At 35.9% G+C, this 22,218-nt stretch overlaps 2 pseudogenes; both read left to right on the top strand.

Annotated features, from left to right (window-relative positions):
• Positions 1-677, top strand: part of LOC125854666 (putative late blight resistance protein homolog R1A-10) — a 2,179-nt pseudogene extending 1,502 nt beyond the window's left edge.
• Positions 678-6,610: 5,933 nt separating this feature from the next.
• LOC125856188 (putative late blight resistance protein homolog R1A-3) lies at positions 6,611-11,013 on the top strand (annotated as a pseudogene).
• Positions 11,014-22,218: the final 11,205 nt, after the last annotated feature.

Here is a 22,218-nt window from a genome sequence, read left to right on the forward strand (position 1 = left end):
ACATTCTCCATGAAATGGTTATTTATTCTGTTAGTCAATCTTGTTACTCTATGTTCCATGCTCCCATGTGACCTTCTTCTCGAGTATTTTCCTGAATTTGTTTATATTTGGAGTAATTACGCGTTAAATCCTACAGTCAAATCTAATTATCTAAGTAAATATTCCAAAAATTTCATAGAAACTCATAAACTGAGAAGGTTCCATAGTTGTTGAGTCAATTCCTTTTTTGCTAATTGAATATGTTGATCTTCCTTTCTCAATGCAACTAACATTTGGTTGTCTCAAGTTAACTTGCAAAGATTATTCATTCTGCTAGTCAATTTTGTTACACTCTATGTGGAATAAAAATTCAAACACCCCATATTATAATTATATCTACAAATAAACAACAGTTGGTGCTAACGGTTGGAAGTTACTTTGTGATAAGGTTTTTGGACCAAAACATGATTATCCTCCTGATTGCGGGACATCTTTCTAAAATGACTAGGACATTGCCCAAAACTTAAGTGAAACCATTGCTAGTGATCCAGATAAATGCTTAGGAGTGCTCCGTTTGAGTTACTTCCACTTGCCTAATCGCCTCAAACCTTGCTTTCTATCTATGATTAGTTTTCTAGAGGATTTTCAGGTTGAATCTTGTATATTGATCCAATTATGGATTGCAGAAGGTTTCATAAGGATGTCTGCTGGAAATTGTAAAAGATTGGAGGAAGTGGCGATAGATTATTTGGAGGACCTTATTAGCAGGAACTTGATTCAGCTTAGAAAAAGGAGATTTAATGGTGAGATAAAAGCATGTGGAATACATGATCTACTGCGTGAGTTATGTTTGATAGAAGCTGAAATGACGAACCATATGCATGTTCAGAGTACTCACCCTACTCTACCAACACAAAAGCATAATGCTCGTCGTTTCAGTTTTCAAACTGAGTTTTATTCAGATGATGATTGTTGGAAACTATTACCCCCTTTTTCCAGATCTATATACTAAATTTTTCAATTGAATCTACCTTTTCCAAATCATATTGAGCTTCTCGGGATCTTGCCCATTCCCCGCTTTTTTCTCATTTCAACACAAAATGGTGAATTTCTCTCTCATTTCATCCTACTAAGGGTATTGGTCATCTTCAATATAGATGTAGATGTAGATGCAGAGTTCCCACCATTTCCACTTGTGATTACAAAGTTATTTCATTTGAGATTTCTCCATTTTCCATTTAACGGCAATATTCCTGCCTCAATCTCAGAGCTTCAGAACTTGCAAACTCTAATTTTTAATGGTTATACTTTTTTACCTGGGAAGATATGGATGATGAAGAACTTGAGCTATATACGTCTGGAGGGACCCTCTTATTTACCTAGCCCTAGAACATAAAGTCTTGTGACAGAGATGCAAAATCTAGAGGAACTTTCTAATGCCTGCAACGACAGTTGTACAAACGAAGTCTTTTCTGGTATTCCCAATATAAAGAGATTGATCATTCATGTACCTTTTCTCTGTAAAAACTATTCACCCAATCGGCTCATTGATATGTCCATCTTGAGAAAACTCGAAGCACTCAAGTGTTATTACTGGAGACATAGTTGGATCGTGGGTATCACCATCAGGAGTTTTGTTTTTCCAACATCACTTAATAGGTTGAGTTTAAACAATTGTAGTAATTTTATTTGGGAAGACATATCATCAACTGTTATGACGTTGCCAAATCTTGAAGAGCTCAAACTTAAATATTGTCGAACCTTGAATGATGAATGGAGATTGAGTGATGAAGACAAGTTCAAAAGCTTGAAGTTGTTGTTACTGAGCAGCCTAAATCTTGAGCGGTTGGAAGCGAGGAGTGATAATGTCACGCCCCGAGCCTACACCCTGGGCGGGACCGGCACCCGGAGACCATTGCTGGCCCCAAGCGAACCCTTGGCCTAGCTTTCTTAACTCAGCGGAAACCTAACTCAACAGAATAACTCCATGCAATGCTAGGACATAAAATAACTTAACTGATAAAGTCTGGCCAAAAAGGCAACTTGAGTCTCAAAATAGAATATTTACGTATATACATAGATAAGAGACTCAAAACTAACTGACTGACTGTCTATGAAGCCTCTAAAATACTGAGATGGATGTTGGGACAGACCCCTCAACACCCTAATAAAACAAAACTAAGAACACAAAATAATTGAGTCCTCCGGAATGCAAGGAGGCTCACCACTGACTCTGGAGTGCTCAGCTGGATCAACGACGTGCTGGATGCTGATCCTGGGTACCTGAGTCTACATCATCATAAGATGCAGGCAAACTGGCATCAGTACATGGAATGTACAAGTATGCGAGCTGGAAAGCTAAACCACAACTTAAGCTTGAAAGGAGTACAAGAGAACACTTACCTTGGCTTTGTATGACTCATGAATAACTGAACTCAAATATATAAAGCAATAAGGCACATGCAATATATAAAGCTTGTAAAACAATATAAACAACTTAGCTCATTAACGATAAAACAATAACAAACTCAACTTTACTTATATAAAAGTAATATAACTTTTGTGGGAGGTTCTTTAACCGACAACCACCACTATGAGCCCTAGTGATGATACAACGTTTTACCTCACGTTGCCTAAGGACCATCCTATACCTTGCCGTGATATAGGACCTTACTTTTTCTTAGTGGATCCACTAGCTTAATCTTACGTGATCATCTAAAAAGAATGATACGTTAAGTCCCATGTTGGCGCATGGTTCTTATGGAGAGTTGAGTTAATATGAACTCGTGTCCCCAATTCGGTGCTCAATACTACTCCCAAAAATACTTTGGCTCATAAGTGTCTTTAAACACATCTTTCTTTAATTGAGATAATTACTCAAAACTTAGCCCAAAGGCTCTTTTGGAAAAACATGGTTCCCTCTTAAATGTAAAAACATTTACAAACCTCTTTGGAAATACTTAGTTCCCTAATAGCTTTTGAGAAATGGACTCAACTTTATGCTCTTGACTTAACTTGAAACTCAAGACTCTTTACTTAGCTTGAAACTCTATACTTTTGCTTGACTTAAAACTTGAAACGAAGTTAAAACGTTCAATAATGACTCTTGAAAAGCTTTGAGGACTTGCTTGGACTTACTTCTTAACTTTACTTGACTTGACTCTAACTTCCCTTCACTTCGATCCTAACTTGCCTTGAATTGAACTATGGATTCAAGGTATATGATCACATGTTTATGGATGAGTTCGGGATGTCTAAATGTACCTTAGAGTGTTGGAAACAACTATAAAACATAGATACAATACCAAGGAACATGCATGAGAAAGTGTGAAAAGAATGGGGGAACTTGGCGTCCTTGGCGCTCTGCAAGGCGCGGAGCGCCAGCCCTTGAAGCTCAGAAGGCTAGCTGAGGCGCTCTGTAGGGCGCAGTGCCCCAAGGGGTGAAGTTCAGAACACTTCTTGGGGCGCTCTGCAAGGCGCGACGCGCCACCCCTTTTCCCCGACAACTTCGACTTTTCTCCAACTCTAAACCTTCTAAACTCCAAGGTTTCCAGCCCCAAACATTTAGAATCATAAATCCCTCAACATACAATAGATCTCAACCCAAAGCACAACCGGAAACATGCCCAAATCAACAAGGGACTTCAACAACACAATCAACAACATCAACAACACAACCAACAACTTCAACAACACAACCAAGCTTTTCTCAACAATAGAAATGAGTTTGGCATGTGGGGAAAAGAACCATCCAACACTATGAACTCACATACCTAGTAGGGATCACCCCCGATGATATCCACGATGATCCTTGACGAAAACTCCTTGCTTGATCTTCTCTTTCTCCTCTTCTTCTCAAGCCCTAGCTCTCACTCTTTTAAAATGGGACAAAATGATCCAAAAATCAGCCTAACACAACAATATAACCCCAAAAGAAATGGCTAGGGAAAAGACCAAAATGCCCTTAATATTTTCGGACGAATTCCCTGCCAACTGCCCAACTTTCAAAGGGTATAACTCGCTCATATGAACTCGGAATCGAGCAAACTCGATGACGTTTGAAATATCATTCCACAAGCTTTGCAAATATAACTGGAACTACACCTAAATCTTCCTGAGCTAGGAGTTATGACTGCTTAATGTTGGCCAAAAACTCACTGATTTCCACCCTTAGCCAAATTTCCAGATTCTGAAATTTTTTTATTTTTTATTTTTTTCCAAAAATGACTATTTCCAATTTCAAGCTTCTTCATAGTTATTTTTAAATTGTCGGATGTTACAGATAACTTCCCAAATCTAAAACGCCTTGTTCTGAAGATGTGCTACAGGTTCCAAGAGACTATGCTCAAATCTATGAGATGAAATGCAAATCATGCTTTCTAAAATCATATGCTAAAATCTTGGTCTAAGACATTTTTCAAATATGAGAAATTTTCTAGAGCATGCATAGCTTATGCAATCTCATAATAGCTGACTCTAAAATCATACTTTGAAATATAAGGTTCATGAATCATAAGTAACATCATATCAATAACTCATAAGAATGACCACGAAAAATCCTACTAAGTATAAAAAGAAAGTGATAGTCAAGAATCCATAATCATAAATAAATAATTCAAGAAATCATGCAATTTGGGTCATAAATGTGATGAATTCGAAAGTGGGTTGGGTAACCCTAACTATGAAATTAATTAAGTTCATGAAAATTGTGAAATCTTGGACATGAGGATGGAATTTTCCTCATTGAAGTCCTACATACCTCAGTAAGGAAACTTGATGGAGAATCATGGAAGATGAACCCTAGCCTTGGTGTTTCTTGGAAGTTCTTGAGCGTAGAATTTTAGGAGTGATTGAGAGGATATAAGTATGAAAAACTGATTTTATACACCTTTAGGGCTATTTAGATGACTCCCTAGTTGTTTTTAGGACAAAAATACCCTTAAAAAAAATTAATAATAAGAGCTGGAAGACAGAATTTTATTCCGGCGGATAGTTAGGTCCATATTCACTCCATATCGCGGAGCCATCGTGGAGCTTCTGCCAGGTTAGAGCATCTCTAGTAAATTAGTCATAACTTTTTACTCCAAACTCAAACTGATGCAAACTTGTCAGCGTTGGAAAGAAGACTCATAGAACTTTAATTGGATAGGTTATGGATAACCTAACTCTTAATATTCTAAGAGATCATGGTTGTTTGAAGTTGACCCTTATATAGACTCATGCAAAAATTTAGCGGATAGAAATGCTTTGAATTTGGCTTGGTGTTAGAGTTCCCTTATGACCCTTAATCACTTCCGATACCCTTTATACATTTTTTAAAGAACCTTAAAACACACGAGCAAGTAGGACATCACTCGGTTCAAGCTTATATACTTACGACGAACGATTCAGATTCTAAGAGTAGAGTTGTGAGATGTTACAAAAGACCACCCTAAAATAGGATCATTCGTGCAAATGACTGTTGAGCGTCAAGCGCAGAGGCAAAGCCAGGATTAAGAGTTTAGGGGTTCTAAATTTCATTAATAACCGTTGATCAATTTTGTTAGAGGTTCACGAATTAATATACATATATATATATATAATTAATTTTCTAGTACAAATATAGGGTCTACGGAAAAGCTACTGGGTTCGACCGAACCCATGAAGCCCCACCTAACTCCGCCTCTGGACTCAAGCATGCTTGAAGCCCATAGTAAGTGAGCCTCGAGATGTTTTGCAATGAAAAAAAAGCCTTTGGGAATGTGCTTTCTCTGATCCATTCATTGTCAACTGTATAGATGCTTTGNGATAGAAATGCTTTGAATTTGGCTTGGTGTTAGAGTTCCCTTATGACCCTTAATCACTTCCGATACCCTTTCTACATTTTTAAAGAACCTTAAAACACACGAGCAAGTAGGACATCACCTGGTTCAAGCTTATATACTTACGACAAACGATTCAGATTCTAAGAGTAGAGTTGTGAGATGTTACAAAAGACCACCCTAAAATAGGATCATTTGTGCAAATGACCGTTGAGCGTCAAGCGCAGAGGCGAAGCCAGGATTAAGAGTTTAGGGGTTCTAAATTTCATCAATAACCATTGATCAATTTTGTTAGAGGTTCACGAATTAATATACATATATATATATAATTAATTTTCTAGTACAAATATAGGGTCTACGGAAAAGCTACCGGGTTCGTCCGAACCCATGAACCCCCACCTAACTAGGCCTCTAGACTCAAGCATGCTTGAAGCCCATAGTAAGTGAGCCTCGAGATGTTTTGCAATAAAAAAAAGCCTTTGGGAATGTGCTTTCTCTGATCCATTCATTGTCAACTGTATGGATGGTTTGTTTTCTCTGATCAGAACAAATAGACAATAACGGAGGTGCTTTTTAAATTAAGTAAAACTGTATTTTATTATACAACTCTACAGATCTGCTTTCACACACCCAACTGGCATTGACTTAGTTTTTAATATCATCAAAAACTAATTGATTAAAGGATGTTTCTATAAATGCAAAAGAGTGGAGGAAGTATTCATGTAACTCTTATACCTAATCTAACTAGACAATAATAGTTATTTCAATGCCATTTCCTTTTTGAAATTCAAAGAAATTCATTTTTCTACTATAGGAAAAGGAGAAGTAATAAAGGGTGGGAGAATTTGTCTACTCCTTCAAGAATAATTTTGTTTCAATTCCTTTCCATATTGACTTCATGGCAGCTTATAGTGTTGTAATTTCTCCTCTTCGAACTCTTGATGAACAAAATATTCCAGAACTCGTTCATGGTCACACTGCTGAAACGCTCGATTCTCTTCATGCTACAGCTGAATATTTTCAACATGTCCTTGAAAATGCTAGCAAGAGTAGATTTGACACTGAAAAGATCAAATCTTTGGAGGAAAAAATAAGAGTTGCTGTTAGTTATGCAGAAGATGTTGTTGAGATGAAAATTTCTCAAATCATCAAAGTCTCGAGGTGGACATCTGGAATTTTACAACACCGGGATTTGCTACCAGTGGTTAAGAAAATGGATGTAACTAAGAAACAAGTGATGGAGATTGTTTCTCATGATGCTGATCAACTTCTTGAATTATCTGGGGATTCCTTGATTGGCACTCCTTCTACAAGGAACCCAGTGCTGTCAGATCAGTCGGGAGATGATATCGTGCATGGAATTGATGATGACTTGAAGATAATAATTAAAAGATTGATAGGACCACCGTCGGATCTTGACATTGTCACAGTATCAGGCATGGGTGGCATTGGCAAAACAACACTAGCTAGAAAAGCTTATGATCATCTTCCAATCAGATATCACTTTGACATTCTTGCTTGGGTTACAATATCTCAAGAGTTTTGATATAAAAATGTATTGTTAGAAGCTTTACATTGCATTTCAAAGCAAACTGATGATAGTTTCAATGTAAATGATTACGATAAGATAGATTACTCTGACTTAGCAGGCCTATTGAAGAAAGAGTTAATTGGCCGTAGATACATTGTTGTTGTTGATGATATTTGGAGTACGGATGTTTGGGATAGAGTAAGAGGAATATTTCCTGATTTTAAAAATAGGAGTAGAGTCTTATTGACTACTAGGGAAACTGAGGTAGTAATGTATGCAAATATTTGTATCCCCCATGAGATGAGCCTTTTGAGTGCAGAAAATAGTTGGAGGTTACTTTGTGATAATGTGTTTGGACCAAAATATGATCATCCTCCTGAATTGGAAGAAATTGGAAAGGAAATAGTAGAAAAATGCCAAGGACTACTTTTAGCAATTTCAGTGATTGCGGGACATCTCTCTAAAGTGGCCAGGACATTAGAAGGTTGGAAGGATGTTGCCCGAACATTAAGTGAAATTATTGCTAGTCATCCAGATAAATGCTTAGGAGTGCTCAGTTTGAGTTACCACCACTTGCCTATTCGCCTCAAACCTTACTTTCTATCTATGAGTAGTTTCCCAGAGGATTTTCAGTTTGAGACTTTGATATTGATCCAATTATGGATTGCAGAAGGTTTCATAAGGAGTTCCGAAAATGGAAAAGTTTGGAGGAAGTGGCAATAGATTATTTGGAGGACCTTATTAGCAGGAACTGGATAATGGTCAGAAGAAGGAGATTGAATGGTGAGATAAAAACATGTGGAATACATGATCTACTGCATGAGTTCTGTTTGATAGAAGCTGAAATGACAAAGCATATGCATGTTGAGAGAACTTACCCTACTCTTCCAGCACAAATGCATAATGTTTGTCGCTTCAGTTTTCAATCCGAATCTTATTCAGTCGATGACTATTATAAGCTATTACCCCCTGTTGCCAGATCTATCTACTTATTTTCTCGATTGAATCGATCTCTTGAACCCCGTATTAAGTTTTTCAGGAGATTGCCCATCTACCGTTGTGATCCTATAATACATGAATTTTTCTCTCGTTTCAAACTTATCAGGGTATTGGCCATCTTCAATGAAGACATAATTCTCAAATCATTTCNGAGTTTAAGCTTATACACAGAGGATTAAATCATCGGTTCTTATAAGTATAAAGTTTTTTTTTGTTCACAATCTAAGATGGAAATTGGACATGTCATCGGGACGATTGTAGCACAAGATTATATGTAGTTTATCTTGATTATGGGAATGGTATAGTTCCAACTTCTTGTGCTAGTGCATTTTGTATGTATTGAACGGGACCGAGTAGAGATAGTTGCTTTAGATTCACTGACAAAAGCATATTCTCTAAACTATTAAATGTACTTATATTCTTAATCCTGATATAACTATTATGATCTGTATATGTTAATCATCGTTTTGATTTATTAAACGGTGAGATTCTAAGATGGGTCAATATTCCTGGTAGATTGGATGATGATAATATATATTGGTGAAATAATAAGTTGGTTGATGGAATCCATGTCTCGGTATAGAGATTGATGATATGCCTTTTTGAGAAGCTTAAAAGTTTTCATCGTGTCAAACCTTGCAAGTGGATTTAAGAATCCGACACATGAAATAAGTTAAGCAATGCTCTAAAGGAAATTAATCATTGAATTAAGTTCGTCAGTAATTTAATTTATTGATTAGTATCTGTAATCTTAACATGGGGAATTTCAAAATATAAATAGAGGAGTGCAATTACGAATTTCTAGTGGAATGATTTGTAATTTATTATGGTAAGAATAATTCAAATTAATTATTTGAAATTATTTTCATAATAGAAAGCCTCGGTAATTAATTCTGTGGCCCCTACCGTGCCCATATTTATCTAGAACTCAGAATTAATTGTAAAGGGAAAAAGGAGAAGTATGTGTCTTTCTCTATTCTAAGGAAAGGGAGAAGTATGCATCTTTCTATGTTCTAAGGCAAGGGAGAAGTATATCACTTTTTCTATTCTAAGGAAAGGAAGAAGGACATGACTTTTTCTTTTCTAAGGAAAGGGAGATGTACATGTCTTTCTATTCTAAGGAAAGACATGGTATTCCTTTTACTTGGACTAAGAAGAAATCTCTATAAATAGGGATTCTTCTCACCCTTGAAAGAATTTTTTTTTCATAAAATACTTGTCCACCCAAGTATTGAGAGGGTTCGGAAGTGAACTTGGGATCACTGTAGAAGACCGTAGAACTGTGGTCTAGTTTGTGGACTAGCTTATGAATTTGCTTGAAGGTTCTAGCTTGTCGACTAGCTTGTGGATTCACTTGAAGGTATCGGCTCACGCTTCAAGAGGTAATTCTGAAATTAAATTCAGAAAGTGTATATGCCCTAACATGATTGTACTTGTTCTAGTATAAACAATGTGTTGTCTATTATTCATGTAAGTTGTATGATTATGGTTTGCTTCCGCTGTGCATATAGTTTTCCAACAGTTGCCAGATCTATCTACTTATTTTCTCGATTGAATCTACCTCTTGAACCCCGTATTAGGTTTTTCGGGAGATTGCCCATCTACCGTTGTGATCCTATAATACGTGAATTTTTCTCTCATTTCAAACTTATCAGGGTATTGGCCATCTTCAATGAAGATATAATTCTCAAATCATTTCCACTTGTGATTAAAAAGTTGTTTCATTTGAGATATCTCCAAGTTTGATTTCAAGGAGATATTCCTTAATCAATCTCAAAGCTTCAGAATTTGCAAACTCTACTTTGTGGTAGTTATCCTTACAATATAACTTTACCTAGGAAGATTTGGATGATGAAGAACTTGAGATGTATACATCTGGAGGGACCTTCTAATTTACCGAGTCCTAGAGCAGAAAGTCTTGTGACAGGGTTGCCAAATCTAGAGGAATTTTCTATTCTTTGTTACAACAGTTGTACAAATGAAGTCTTTTCTGGCATTCTTAATTTAAAGAGATTGATCATTCAAGCACCTTTCAACATAGAAGAGTTTACACATCGGCTATTGGATATGTCCAGATTGACAAAACTCGAAGCATTCAAGTTGTACGAGTCACCTTTTTTGGGAGACTCCATCAAGAGATTTGGTTTTCCAACATCACTTAGGAGGTTGTCTTTAACTCGGTGTTGTTATTTTTATTGGGCAGACATATCATCAACTCTTATCATGTTGCCTAATCTTGAAGAATTCAAACTTAAACTTTCTCGATCCTTGAGTCATGAATGGATACTGAGTGATAAAGAGGAATTCAAAAGCTTGAAGTTATTGTTACTGAGTGGTGGAGGACTTTCGCGTTGGGAAGCTAGCAATGATAACTTCCCACATCTCAAACACCTTGTTCTGAAGAATTGCTGGTTCCTGCAAGAAATTCCAGCAGATTTTGGCGAAATTTGTACTTTGGAATCAATTGAGTTACATGATTGCAGCACTACCACTGAGGATTCTGCAAGAAAGATTGTACAAGAACAAGAGGACATGGGAAATAATATCCTTAATGTCTACATTCATAACAGTCGCAGTAAGTTTTAATTCTCTCGAAAAAGTTCTTGGATTCTTCACATTATTAATTACCTCATATTTATAACTTTTCCTCTTCGAAATTAAGATGATAACTTCTATATGTTTCTTTAATATGCAGGGAATTGAACTTTTTTTTCGAGGGACCATCTAATATCATTTTCCAAATGCAGAACCTTTTATTTTATATTTTGAAAAGTGAAATCATAATTCGGTTTTATATTCTGATCGGTTGGTTAAATTCATGTTTTAGGAATAAGCATGTTTAATACATATCTCGCCCTTTCTTTGTTTTGTAAAAAATAACTATATGATGTTGACACACCCCAAAACCGGATGTGATGGCACGTGCCCAAACCCCACCGGACACNAGGGATTTTGGGCATAGGTTTGGGGGGTACTTATGCATTTTCCCAAATTATTATTACAATTGTAACAGACATAGATTTGCTGTTATGTACACTATACCCAAAAGTGTCTACATTCATTGTGTAACATGGATCGCAGAAGGTTTCATAAGGACTTCCAAAAATGGTAAAAGTTTGGAGGAAGTTGCAATAAATTATTTGGAGGACCTAATTAGCAGGAACTTGATCTACTGCGTCAGTTCTGTTTGATAGAATCTGAAATGACAAAGCATATGCATGTTGAGAGAACTCATCCTACTCTTCCAACACAAAAGCATTAGATCATCGCTTCAGTTTTCAAACTGAATTTTATTCAGCTGATGATTGTTATAATCTATTACCCCCTGTTGCCAGATCTATCTACTTATTTTCTACGATTGAATCCACTTGTTGATCCCCGTATTAAGTTTTTGAGGATATTGCCCATCTACCATTGTGATCCTATAATACATGAATTTTTCTCTCGCTTCCACCTTCTCAGGGTATTGGTCATCTTCAATACAAGTTCATGGTTCTCATCATTTCCCCTTGTGATTACAAAGTTGTTTCATTTGAGATATCTCCAAATTCAATTTGATGGAGATATTCCTGAATCAATCACAGAGCTTCAGAATGTGCAAACTCTAATTTGTAGTGGTTATTCTCCCTACGTAAATTTACTTGGGAAGATATGAATGATGAAGACCTTGAGGAATATAAGTCTAGACTGGAAAGCCACTAATTTACCAAGTCCTAGAGGAGAAAGTTCTCTAAATCTAGAGGAATTTTTTGGTCTTTGTTACACGAGTTGTACAAAAGAAGTCTTTTCTGGCATTCCCAATCTAAAGAAATTGATCATTCATCTGCCTTTTCTCCTATACAAGAATTGTCCAGATTATTGTCCCAATGAACTCATGGATATGTCCAGCTTGAGAAAACTCGAAGCGTTCAAGTTTTACAACTAGAGATTGTTAGCATGATAGACAACTAAATGATTGTATATATTAATGTAATTATATAGTGATATAAATTAGCATGATAATATACATTTGTTGTAGAATCATATGAATAAATATTGTGATAGAATAGCTTATTTGGAGGGATAGCAAGGCAAATTTAGAGGGATTCAATGGCAGATTTGTAGAGATAGAATAGCTGATCTTTAGGGATAGAAATGGCGGATCTTTAGGGATGTGTAATCTTTATTTTCTCTATATAATGGAAAGACTCTCTCACTTTGAGAGGCATTCAGCTAAAAATTGACATGGTATTAGAGCCTTCTCTTGGCTGTCTTGTTTTATAGAGTCATATGTGGTTCCTTTTAAATTTTTTTGAAAATCTTGGTTTTTGGCTACCTCCGGGGAATTTTGTTCTTGGTCATTCTAGTTGCTTTCTTGGGTCTTTGTAGTTTTCATAGCTATCCAAAAGCATGAATTCACATCACTTTGAATCCTTCAGTGTTCGTATCACTGGAAAAAATTATTCTTCTTGGGAGTTTCAGTTTCAGTTGTTTGTCACCGGCAAAGAACTATGGGTCCATATAGACGGAAGTGATCCTTCTCCTACTGATGCAACAAAGATAGGTGAATGGAAAAATAAAGATGCTCGGGTGATGCATGGATTCTAGGGTCAATTGACCCTCTTATTGTTCTTAATCTCAGGCCGTACAAGACAGCTAAGGCCATGTGGGATTACTTACAAAAGGTTTACAACCAAGATAATAGTGCAAGACGCTTTCAGTTGGAGTATGAAATTGCTAATTACTCTCAAGGAGGTCTTTCTGTTCAGGATTATTTTTTTGGATTTCAAAACTTATGGGCTGAATTTACAGATATTCTCTATGCCAAAATACTAAATCTCTATCAGTGATTCAGGCAGTTCATGAGCAAAGCAAGCGAGACCAATTTTTGATGAAATTACGCTCTGACTTTGACAGTGTTCGCTCTAACTTGATGAATCGTGACCCGTCTCCCTCTTTGGATGTTTGCTTTAGGGAATTACTTCATGAATAACAACATCTTGTCACACAAAATGCTTTTAAGAAAGAAACTGATGTCATTGTTGCATTTGCTCCTCATGGTAAAGGAAAGGGCAGGGTTATGAGTAGAACTCAATGCTACAGTTGCAAGGAATATGGTCATATTGCTAGCAATTGTAGCAATAAGTTCTGTAATTATTGTAAACTACAAGGACACATTATCAAAAAGTGTCCCACGCGTCCTCAAAATCATAGGATCAATGCTTTTCAAGCTCGGATAAATGGTTCCACTGATGATAACTCATCTTCAGGACAAGTTCTTACTCCTGAAATGGTACAACAAATGATCGTGTCAGCCTTTTCAGCATTGGGATTACAAGGTAATGATGTTACATCTAATTTTTGGATTGTTGATTCAGGCGCTTCCAATCATATGACCAACTCAATGAGCATCCTAAAAAATGTTCGTAAGTATCAAGGTCCATCACAAATACAGATTGCCAATGGTAGTAATTTACCCATTACCAAGTTTGGGGACATTACTCCAACTTTCAAAAATGTTTTTGTTTCACCAAAGCTCTCAACTAGTCTTATTTCAGTTGGAAAATTGGTAGATAACAATTGTGATGTGAATTTTTCTCGTAATGGTTGTCTTGTGCAGGATTAGGTGTCGGAGACGATAATTGCGAAGGGGCCTAAAGTGGAATGATTGTTTCCTATACACTTTTCCATTCCTCATGTTCTATCCTTTGCTTGTACTTCTACAGCTAGTAAAACTAAGGTTTGGCATAAGCGTCTAGGACATCCAAATTCTGTTGTGTTGTCTCATTTATCAAATTCTAGTTTATTGGGAAATAAAAATAAATTTTCAGTTGCTTCCATTGATTGTTCTACTTGTAAATTAGGCAAAAGTAAAACTCTTCCTTTTCCTAATTTTGGTAGTCGTGCTACAAAGTGTTTTGATGTCATTCATAGTGATGTTTGGGGCATTTCATCAATTATTTCTCATGCTCATTTCAAATACTTTGTAACATTCATAGATGATTATAGTCGATTTACATGGGTGTATTTTCTTCGATCCAAAACTGAGGTATTTTCTATGTTCAAGACATTTTTGGCTTACATTGAGACTCAATTTTCTACATGCATCAAATTATTAAGATCTTATTCTGGTGTAGAATATGTCTTATGAATTCAAAAAATTCTTGCTTGACAAAGGAATTGTCTCACAACACTCTTGCCCATATACACCACAACAAAATGGAGTTGCTGAAGGAAAAAATCGGCATTTTTTAGATGTCACTCATACTTTATTAATTGAGTCATCTGTACCATCTAAATATTGGGTGGAAGCTTGGTCTATTGTTGTTTATTTAATTAATAGATTGCCATCTAAAGTGCTAAATCTTGAGTCTCCATATTTTCATCTTTATCACCAAAATCCTAACTATAGCGATTTTCATACATTTGGTTGTGTTTGTTTTGTGCATTTGCCTCCTTCGCAACGCAATAAACTTTTTGTACAACCTACTAAATGTGCTTTTATGGGTTATAGTACTTCACAAAAAGGTTTTATTTGCTATGATCCATGTTCTCACAAATTTCATATTTCTAGAAATGTTGTTTTCTTTGAGAATCAGTATTTCTTTCCTACGATTGTAGATTCATCTTCCGTTTCTCCTCTTTTTCCTACTTTTGAGGATTTATCATCTTCTTTTAAGAGGTTTAAACCTGGATTTGTGTATGAACGACGTCGGCCAACTTTACTCTGTCCCGACACTGATCCGCCACCTGAAACTGCACCACAACTGTAATTTGAGAATTCTTGAAGATTTGGTCCTCTTGAGCCTACTCGGCGATCTACAAGAGTATCTCGTACTCCCAATTGGTATGACTTTTCTTCTACTTTATCCAACATATTTGTTCCATCTTGTTACTCACAAGCTTCCAAGCATGAATGTTGGCAGAAAGCAATGGAGGAAGAACTTTTGGCTCTTAAAGAAAATGACACATAGGACATTGTTTCATGTCCTTAAAATGTTTGCCCTATTGGATGTAAATGGGTTTATTCAATTAAACTCCATTCTGATGGAACTCTTGATCGGTACAAAGCTCAATTGGTTGTTTGTAACATCCGGCAATTTGAAATAACTATGAAGAAGCTTAGAATTGGAAATGGTCATTTTTGGAAAGAACTAAAAATCTGGAAATTTAGCTAAGTATGGAAAAAAATGAGTTTTTGGTCAACTTCAGACAGCCATAACTCCTAGATCAGGATGATTTAGGTGTATTTCCAGTTATTTTTGGAAATCTCTTGGAATGATCTTTTCAACGCCGCCGAGTTTGCTCGATTCCGAGTTCGTATGAGTGAGTTATGCCCTTTGGAAGTTGGGTTGTTGGCAGGGCAGTTTAGTCCGAATTTGTAAGAGTATTTTGGTATTTTCCCTAACCATTTCTTTTGGTTATATTAAGGTTTTAGACTGATTTTAAATCAGTTTTTCCTTTTTAAAAGTGAGAGTTAGGGTTCTTGAGAGAAAAAGAGAGAAGAGGAGAAAGAGAAGAAGAAGCAAGGATTCGTCAAGATCGTCGTGGATTTCGTCGGGGGTGATCCCTATTAAGGTATGTGAGATCATAGTGTTGGGTTGGTTCATTCCCCCACACGCCAAACTCGTTTTAATTTCGAGAAAAAGATTGGTTGTGTTTGTTGAAGTTTGTGGTTGTGTTTGTTGAAGTTGTGGTTGTGTTGCTGAAGTTTCTTGTTGGTTTGGTGTATGTTTCCGGTTGTGATTTCGAGTTGAATCTATTTTATAGTAAGGGGATTTATGATTCTAAGTGTTTGGGGCTGGAACCTTTGAAGTTAAGAAGGTTTAGAGTTGGAAAAACAAAGGAGAAGAGTCAAATTTTCGGGGAAAAAGGCTAGGGCGTCACGCCAGCCAGCGCGCCCCAAAAGGGACTCTGAAGTCCAGCCCTTGGGGTGGCGCGCCTAGCAGAGCCCCCACCAGGCCCCTCTGAAGTCTGAAAGCTGGCGCCTCGCACCTCTCAGAGCGCCAAGGACGCCAATCTTTCCCATTCATTCCCCATTTTTTCATACATGTTCCTTAGTAATGTACCTATGTTTTATAGTTGTTTTCAACACTCTAAGGTACATCTAAACATTTCGAACTCATCCATAAACATATGATCATACACCTTGAATCCATAATCCAATTCGAGGGAAGATAGGATCCAAGTCAAGTGAAGTTAGAGTCAAGCTTAGAAGTTAAGAAACAAGTCTTTAAAGTTTTTCAAGAGTCTTTATTGAACGTTTTAACTTCATTTTAAGGCTCGAGTTTCAAGTTAAGTAAAGAGTATAGAGTTTCAAGTTAAGCCAAGAGTAAAGATTCAAGTTCATTTCTCAAAAGTTATTAGGGAACTAAGTATTCCCAAAGAAGTTTATAAATGCTTTCACATTTAAGATGAGAGGAAACTGAGATTTCCAAAAGAGTTTTGAGCAGTTTGAGTACTTTCTCTTTTAAGAAAAGATGAGTTTTGCGAAAGAGTTTCTAAAACATGATTAGTATGACAATCGAGTATGTCATCAATGTTTAAACAGTATGGTCTCTAGACATACCATCAATGTTTATGCATTATGACTTCCCAAGTCATCAATGATCATATTAAAATATGTTTTTGATACGTTCTTTTTAGAAAGAGTTTTCAAGAGCAAGTACCTCTTTTAAGAGGGTAGTTTGAGCAATTATTTCAAAACTAAAGAAAGATATGTTTAAAACACTTATAAGCTAAAGTATTTTTGGGAGTAGTCTTGAGCACCGAATTGGGGACACGAGTTCATATTAACTCAACTCTCCATAAAAACCATGTAGCCAAACATGGGATTTGATGGGTTATACTTTTTTTATGATCACGTAAAGTTAAGCTAGTGGATCCACTAAGTTAAAGCGTTCTATATGACGGCAAAGTATAGGACAGTTCTGGCAGCGTGGGCAAGACATTGTATAACCACTTAGGCATGTAGTGGTGGTTGTCGGTTAGAGAAACTCCCACAGTAGAAATTACATGGTTCCTCGAAGGGTTCTGCTTAGTATGGATGGGGGTATGAGACTTCATTCATGCATTGCACAAGTAGACTTTGAGAGAAAGTATGATATTATAAATATGATTTTGACGTCATGTTTTAAATAGTTTTACAAGCTTTATATATTGCATGTGTCTTATTGCTTTATATTGAGTTCAGTTATTCATGAGTTAAACAGAGCCAAGGTAAGTTCTCTTTTGTATCCCTTTCAAGCTTAAGTTGTTGGTTAGCTGTCCAGCTCGCATACTCGTACATTCCATGTACTGATGCCAGTTGGCCTGCATCTTATTATGATGCAGACACAAGTACCCAGGATCAGCATCCAGCACACCGTTGATCCAGTTGAGCACTCCAGAGTTAGTGGTGAGCCTCTTTGCATTCTGGAGGACTCTGTTATTTCGTTTTCCCTAGTTTTGTTTTATTAGGATGTTGCGGGGTCTGTCCCAACATCCATCCCAGTATTATAGAGGCTTCATAGACAGTCAGTTAGTTAGTATTGCGTCTCTCATCTATGTATATATATAATATTCTATTTTGAGACTGGAATTACCTTTTTTGCCAGATTTTTATCAGTTAAGTTGTCTTATGACCTTTCATTGCATGGAGTTATTATGTTGAGTTAGGTTTCCGCTGAGTTAAGTAAGCCAGACCAAGGGTTCGCTTGGGGGCCAACAATGGTCTTCGTGAGTCGGCTAAGCTCAGGGTGTAGGCTCGGGGCGTGACATTGTTTTTGGTAACAGACAAGAGTATGGGGTGGACTATGAGGAGACTTTTGCACCCGTAGCCAAAATGACTACGGTACGAACTATTATTGTCATTGCTGCTTCACAAAACTGGTCTATTTATCAAATGGATGTCAAAAACGTTTTTCTCCATGGTGATGTGATCTTAAAGAAGATATTTATATGAAACCTCCACCTGGTTTGTTCTCATCGCCTACATTAGATGTATGCAAGTTGAAGCGGTTTTTGTATAGATTAAAACAAGCTCCAAGAGCTTGGTTTGATAAGTTTCGGTCTATTTTACTACAATTTTCTTTTGAGCAGAGCAAATATGACTCATTTTTGTTTCTTCGGAACACATCTACAGGTTGTGTTCTTTTTTTGGTGTATGTAGATGACATTATTATCACATGAACTAATTCTTCACTAATCACTAGCCTCCAACAGCAGCTTAAAGATTTTTTTCATGTGAAAGATCTTGGTACTCTTACTTATTTTTTGGGTTTGGAAGTTCATAATGTTGCTTCAGGTGTATTTCTAAACCAATACAATATACTCAAGATCTGATTTCTTTGGCTGGTCTTCAAGTTTCCTCCTCCGTAAATACTCTACTGGAATTAAATGTCAAGTATCGTCGTGAGGAAGGCGATCTTCTTCCTGATCCAACTATATTTCGACAATTAGTTGGGAGTCTAAATTACCCTACTATTACTCAGCCTGATATCTCTTTTGCAATTTAACAAGTTAGTTAATTTATGCAAGCTCCCCATCATCTCCACTTGGTGGTTGTTTGTCGCATCATTCGATACCTTCTAGGAACATCTACTCGTGGATTGTTCTTTCCAAGTGGTTCTCTTATTCGTCTTAATGCTTTTAGTGATTCTGATTGGACGGGATGTCCTGATACTCGTCGTTCAGTCTCTGGTTGGTGCATGTTTCTTGGAGAGTCATTGATATCTTGGAAGAGTAAAAAGCAAGATCGTGTGTCAAAATCTTCAATAGAGGTTGAATATCGATCCATGTCTACTGCTTGCTCCGAGGTTGCATGGCTTCGTGGATTACTTGCTGAGATTGGATTTCCCCAATCTCATCCTACTCCTCTCCACGCTGACAATATAAGTGCTATTCAGATTGCTACTAATCTAGTTTTTCATGAGAGGACCAAACACATCGAAGTGGATTGTCATTATATACGAAAAGCTGTAGATAAAGGAGTTATTACTCTTCCACATGTGTCCAATGATCTTCAAATAGCTGATGCATTTACAAAATCCATGGCACGGCAATGCCATCAGTTTCTAGTAGGCAAATTGATGCTTCTTGGTCCACCAACATCAATTTTAGGGGGGCTATTAGCATGATAGATAACTAAATGATTGTATATATTAATGTAATTATATAGTGATATAAATTAGCATGATCATATACATTTGTTGTAGAATCATATGAATAAATATTGTGATAGAATAGCTGATTTAGAGGGATAGCAAGGCAGATTTAGAGGGATTCAATGGCAGATTTGTAGAGATAGAATAGTTGATCTTTAGGCGAATCTTTAGGGATGTGTAATCTTTATTTTCTCTATATAATGGAAAGACTCTCTCACTTTGAGAGATATTCAGCTGAAAATTGACAGAGATATTATTGACCTATGGATATATCCCTCAAGACTCAAGAGTTTTGTTTTTCCAACATCACTTAAGAGGTTGAGTTTAACTAAGTGCAATAAAAAAAATTTTGGCAAGACACATCGTCAACTATTATGATGTGCCAAATCTTGAAGAGCTCAAACTTAAATATTGTAAAATCATTGATGATGTATGGAGATTGAGTGACGAGGAAGAGTTCAAAAGCTTGAAGTTGTTGTTACTGAGCAAACTAAATCTTAAGCATTGAGAAGCTAGCAATGATAACTTCCCAAATCTAAATCACCTTGTTATGAAGAATTGCGCCGACTTGCAAGAAATTCCAGCAGATTTTGGGGAAATTGCTACTTTGGAATCAATTGAGTTGCACGATTGCAGCGTTACCACTGAGGACTCTGCCAGAAAAATAGTACAAGAACAAGAAGAAACGGGAAATAATCCCCTTAATCTCTACATACATAAAAGTTACTGTAAGTTTTACATTATTGATTCTCTCATCTTTGTTAAACCTTACTTACTTGAATTTAAGATGATGATTTCTACTTGTTATCTTTCAGATGCAGAGGATTGAAGCTTATTTTGTAGGACCATCTAATGTGCGCTATCTTCCGAATGCAGATCCTTTTAGTTCATATAGAAGTTTGAAAGACCTGTTACTTCCAAACAGAAACAAACCTGTTCTGAACAGGTGTTTTTGCACCATTTCAACTCAGAATTTTGGCTATAAATAGAGAGGTTTACCCTCATTTTCTGTATCAGATTCTGAACCATTTCTGCATATTTTCTTACAAACACAAATCAAGTCTTTGTGTGATTTGTGACTGCTTTTGAGATCGATGAAGTTGTAGGCGTTTGAGGTACTGTTACTCCTGCAACAGGTCCATCACCTTAATGAGCGTATTTAATTCCATAAGGATACCCAATGAATTCTGTGGTTGTGATTATTTTATTTTGGCATAATACATAAATTGGACCCTTAACTTGGCTTTTCAAATTATAACTTTGACCTTTAACTTTGTCACTGCACAAGTAGGCACTTTAACTATACAAAACTTAAACAAAAAAGCACTCGAATCCTATCTGGCAAAATGCGTGAAATACACCCAAATTAGGCGCGTCAGAGATAAAATTTGAGGGCCCCAACAGTAAAAGAAATATTGAAAAGACTATTAAATCCTTAATCAATCCTTTTAAATATATATTTTAATTTTTTTAATTAAATTTCACTTTATTCTCTTTCTAATTTTTTCAACATTTTCCCATTTTTTTTCTGGCATTATTTGTTGTTCATTGCAAAATGCACAAATTGCAAGTGACATTTAATTATTTTTTGTTATTGTGAAAAAAAAAGGTATAATGAAGTTTTTTTATTTTTCCCTATATCTATTGTAACCAAGATGGGGTAAGTATACACTTGTAAAAATCGAACACAATCTAAGTCTGAAGTCTCTCAATCAACAACTCGAATCCACACTTACGTGACTCTTACATTTTGATTAGGTATCAGATTGCTACTCAAACTTGACAAAAATCTTTGAAAAGTTCATTTAGACATTTTATCAAACAGTTTAAGTGCACTATTTTATTTAATAATTTTTAGCACTCTTATGTTTATTTTTTAGCCTCCAAAAATTCGTAATTGTAATTTGCTACTCACTATGACAATCATAACACACAAAGCATCCTCTCTTTTTTTTCATTAAGTATTTGACAACCTATAGCACAAATATACTTCAAACTAAAGAAAGAAGAAAAAGTTAATTGAATTTCTTGTCTTCCTATATCTATGGGCTGCTCTGAAATAATTTTGCAACAAAAACATTAGCTTCCTCTAGTGATTCCCATATTGGCTTGAACATCTGACCAACAATATGCAATTCTTGTTTGTAAAGTGTTGAACCTTGATACCTAAACTAAATTAAGGAGGAAGAATAGGTAATCGTTCAAGTATATGAATTTTCTGCACATATTTTGAACAATTTCTTCTTTGATTTGAATATAAGGGGCATGAATTTTAGAAATTTAGATTAGGTTTTTTTTTTTAGAGAAAGAGTACAAGAGCGTAGGAAATTTTTTTCCCAAAAATGAATTTGTTTTCTTTTCACCTTATTCTATATTATAATTTACTAGGTAATTTACCCGCGCTTCGCGCAGGCATAAACAATTTTTCTAAACTTTTGAACAACCTTTCCAATAATCAACTGTTATAAGAAAAAAAGAGTAAATTTTAGTATGTTTTAAGAATATTTCAACAGAAATTAAATGATTTGACATTATCACATATCTCAAAAAATTATAAATATATAACGAATGATTAAAAATATGTTCATACCTAATCATTTTTATCTTTTACATATTTTATTATAATATATGTTTGATGATATAATTGTCTTGTTAAAACTGAGTGATGTTTTTATGTAGCGATTAGACATCATATTTTCTATTTTTTTTGTACATTAAAAATATAGAATCTGATAATTGTATGGTTAGAATAACTCCTTGTGAAAAATAATTATGTGAAAGTTTT

The sequence above is a fragment of the Solanum stenotomum genome, chromosome 2 (genome assembly GCF_019186545.1).
Source record: "Solanum stenotomum isolate F172 chromosome 2, ASM1918654v1, whole genome shotgun sequence".
Taxonomy (NCBI): Eukaryota; Viridiplantae; Streptophyta; class Magnoliopsida; order Solanales; family Solanaceae; genus Solanum; species Solanum stenotomum.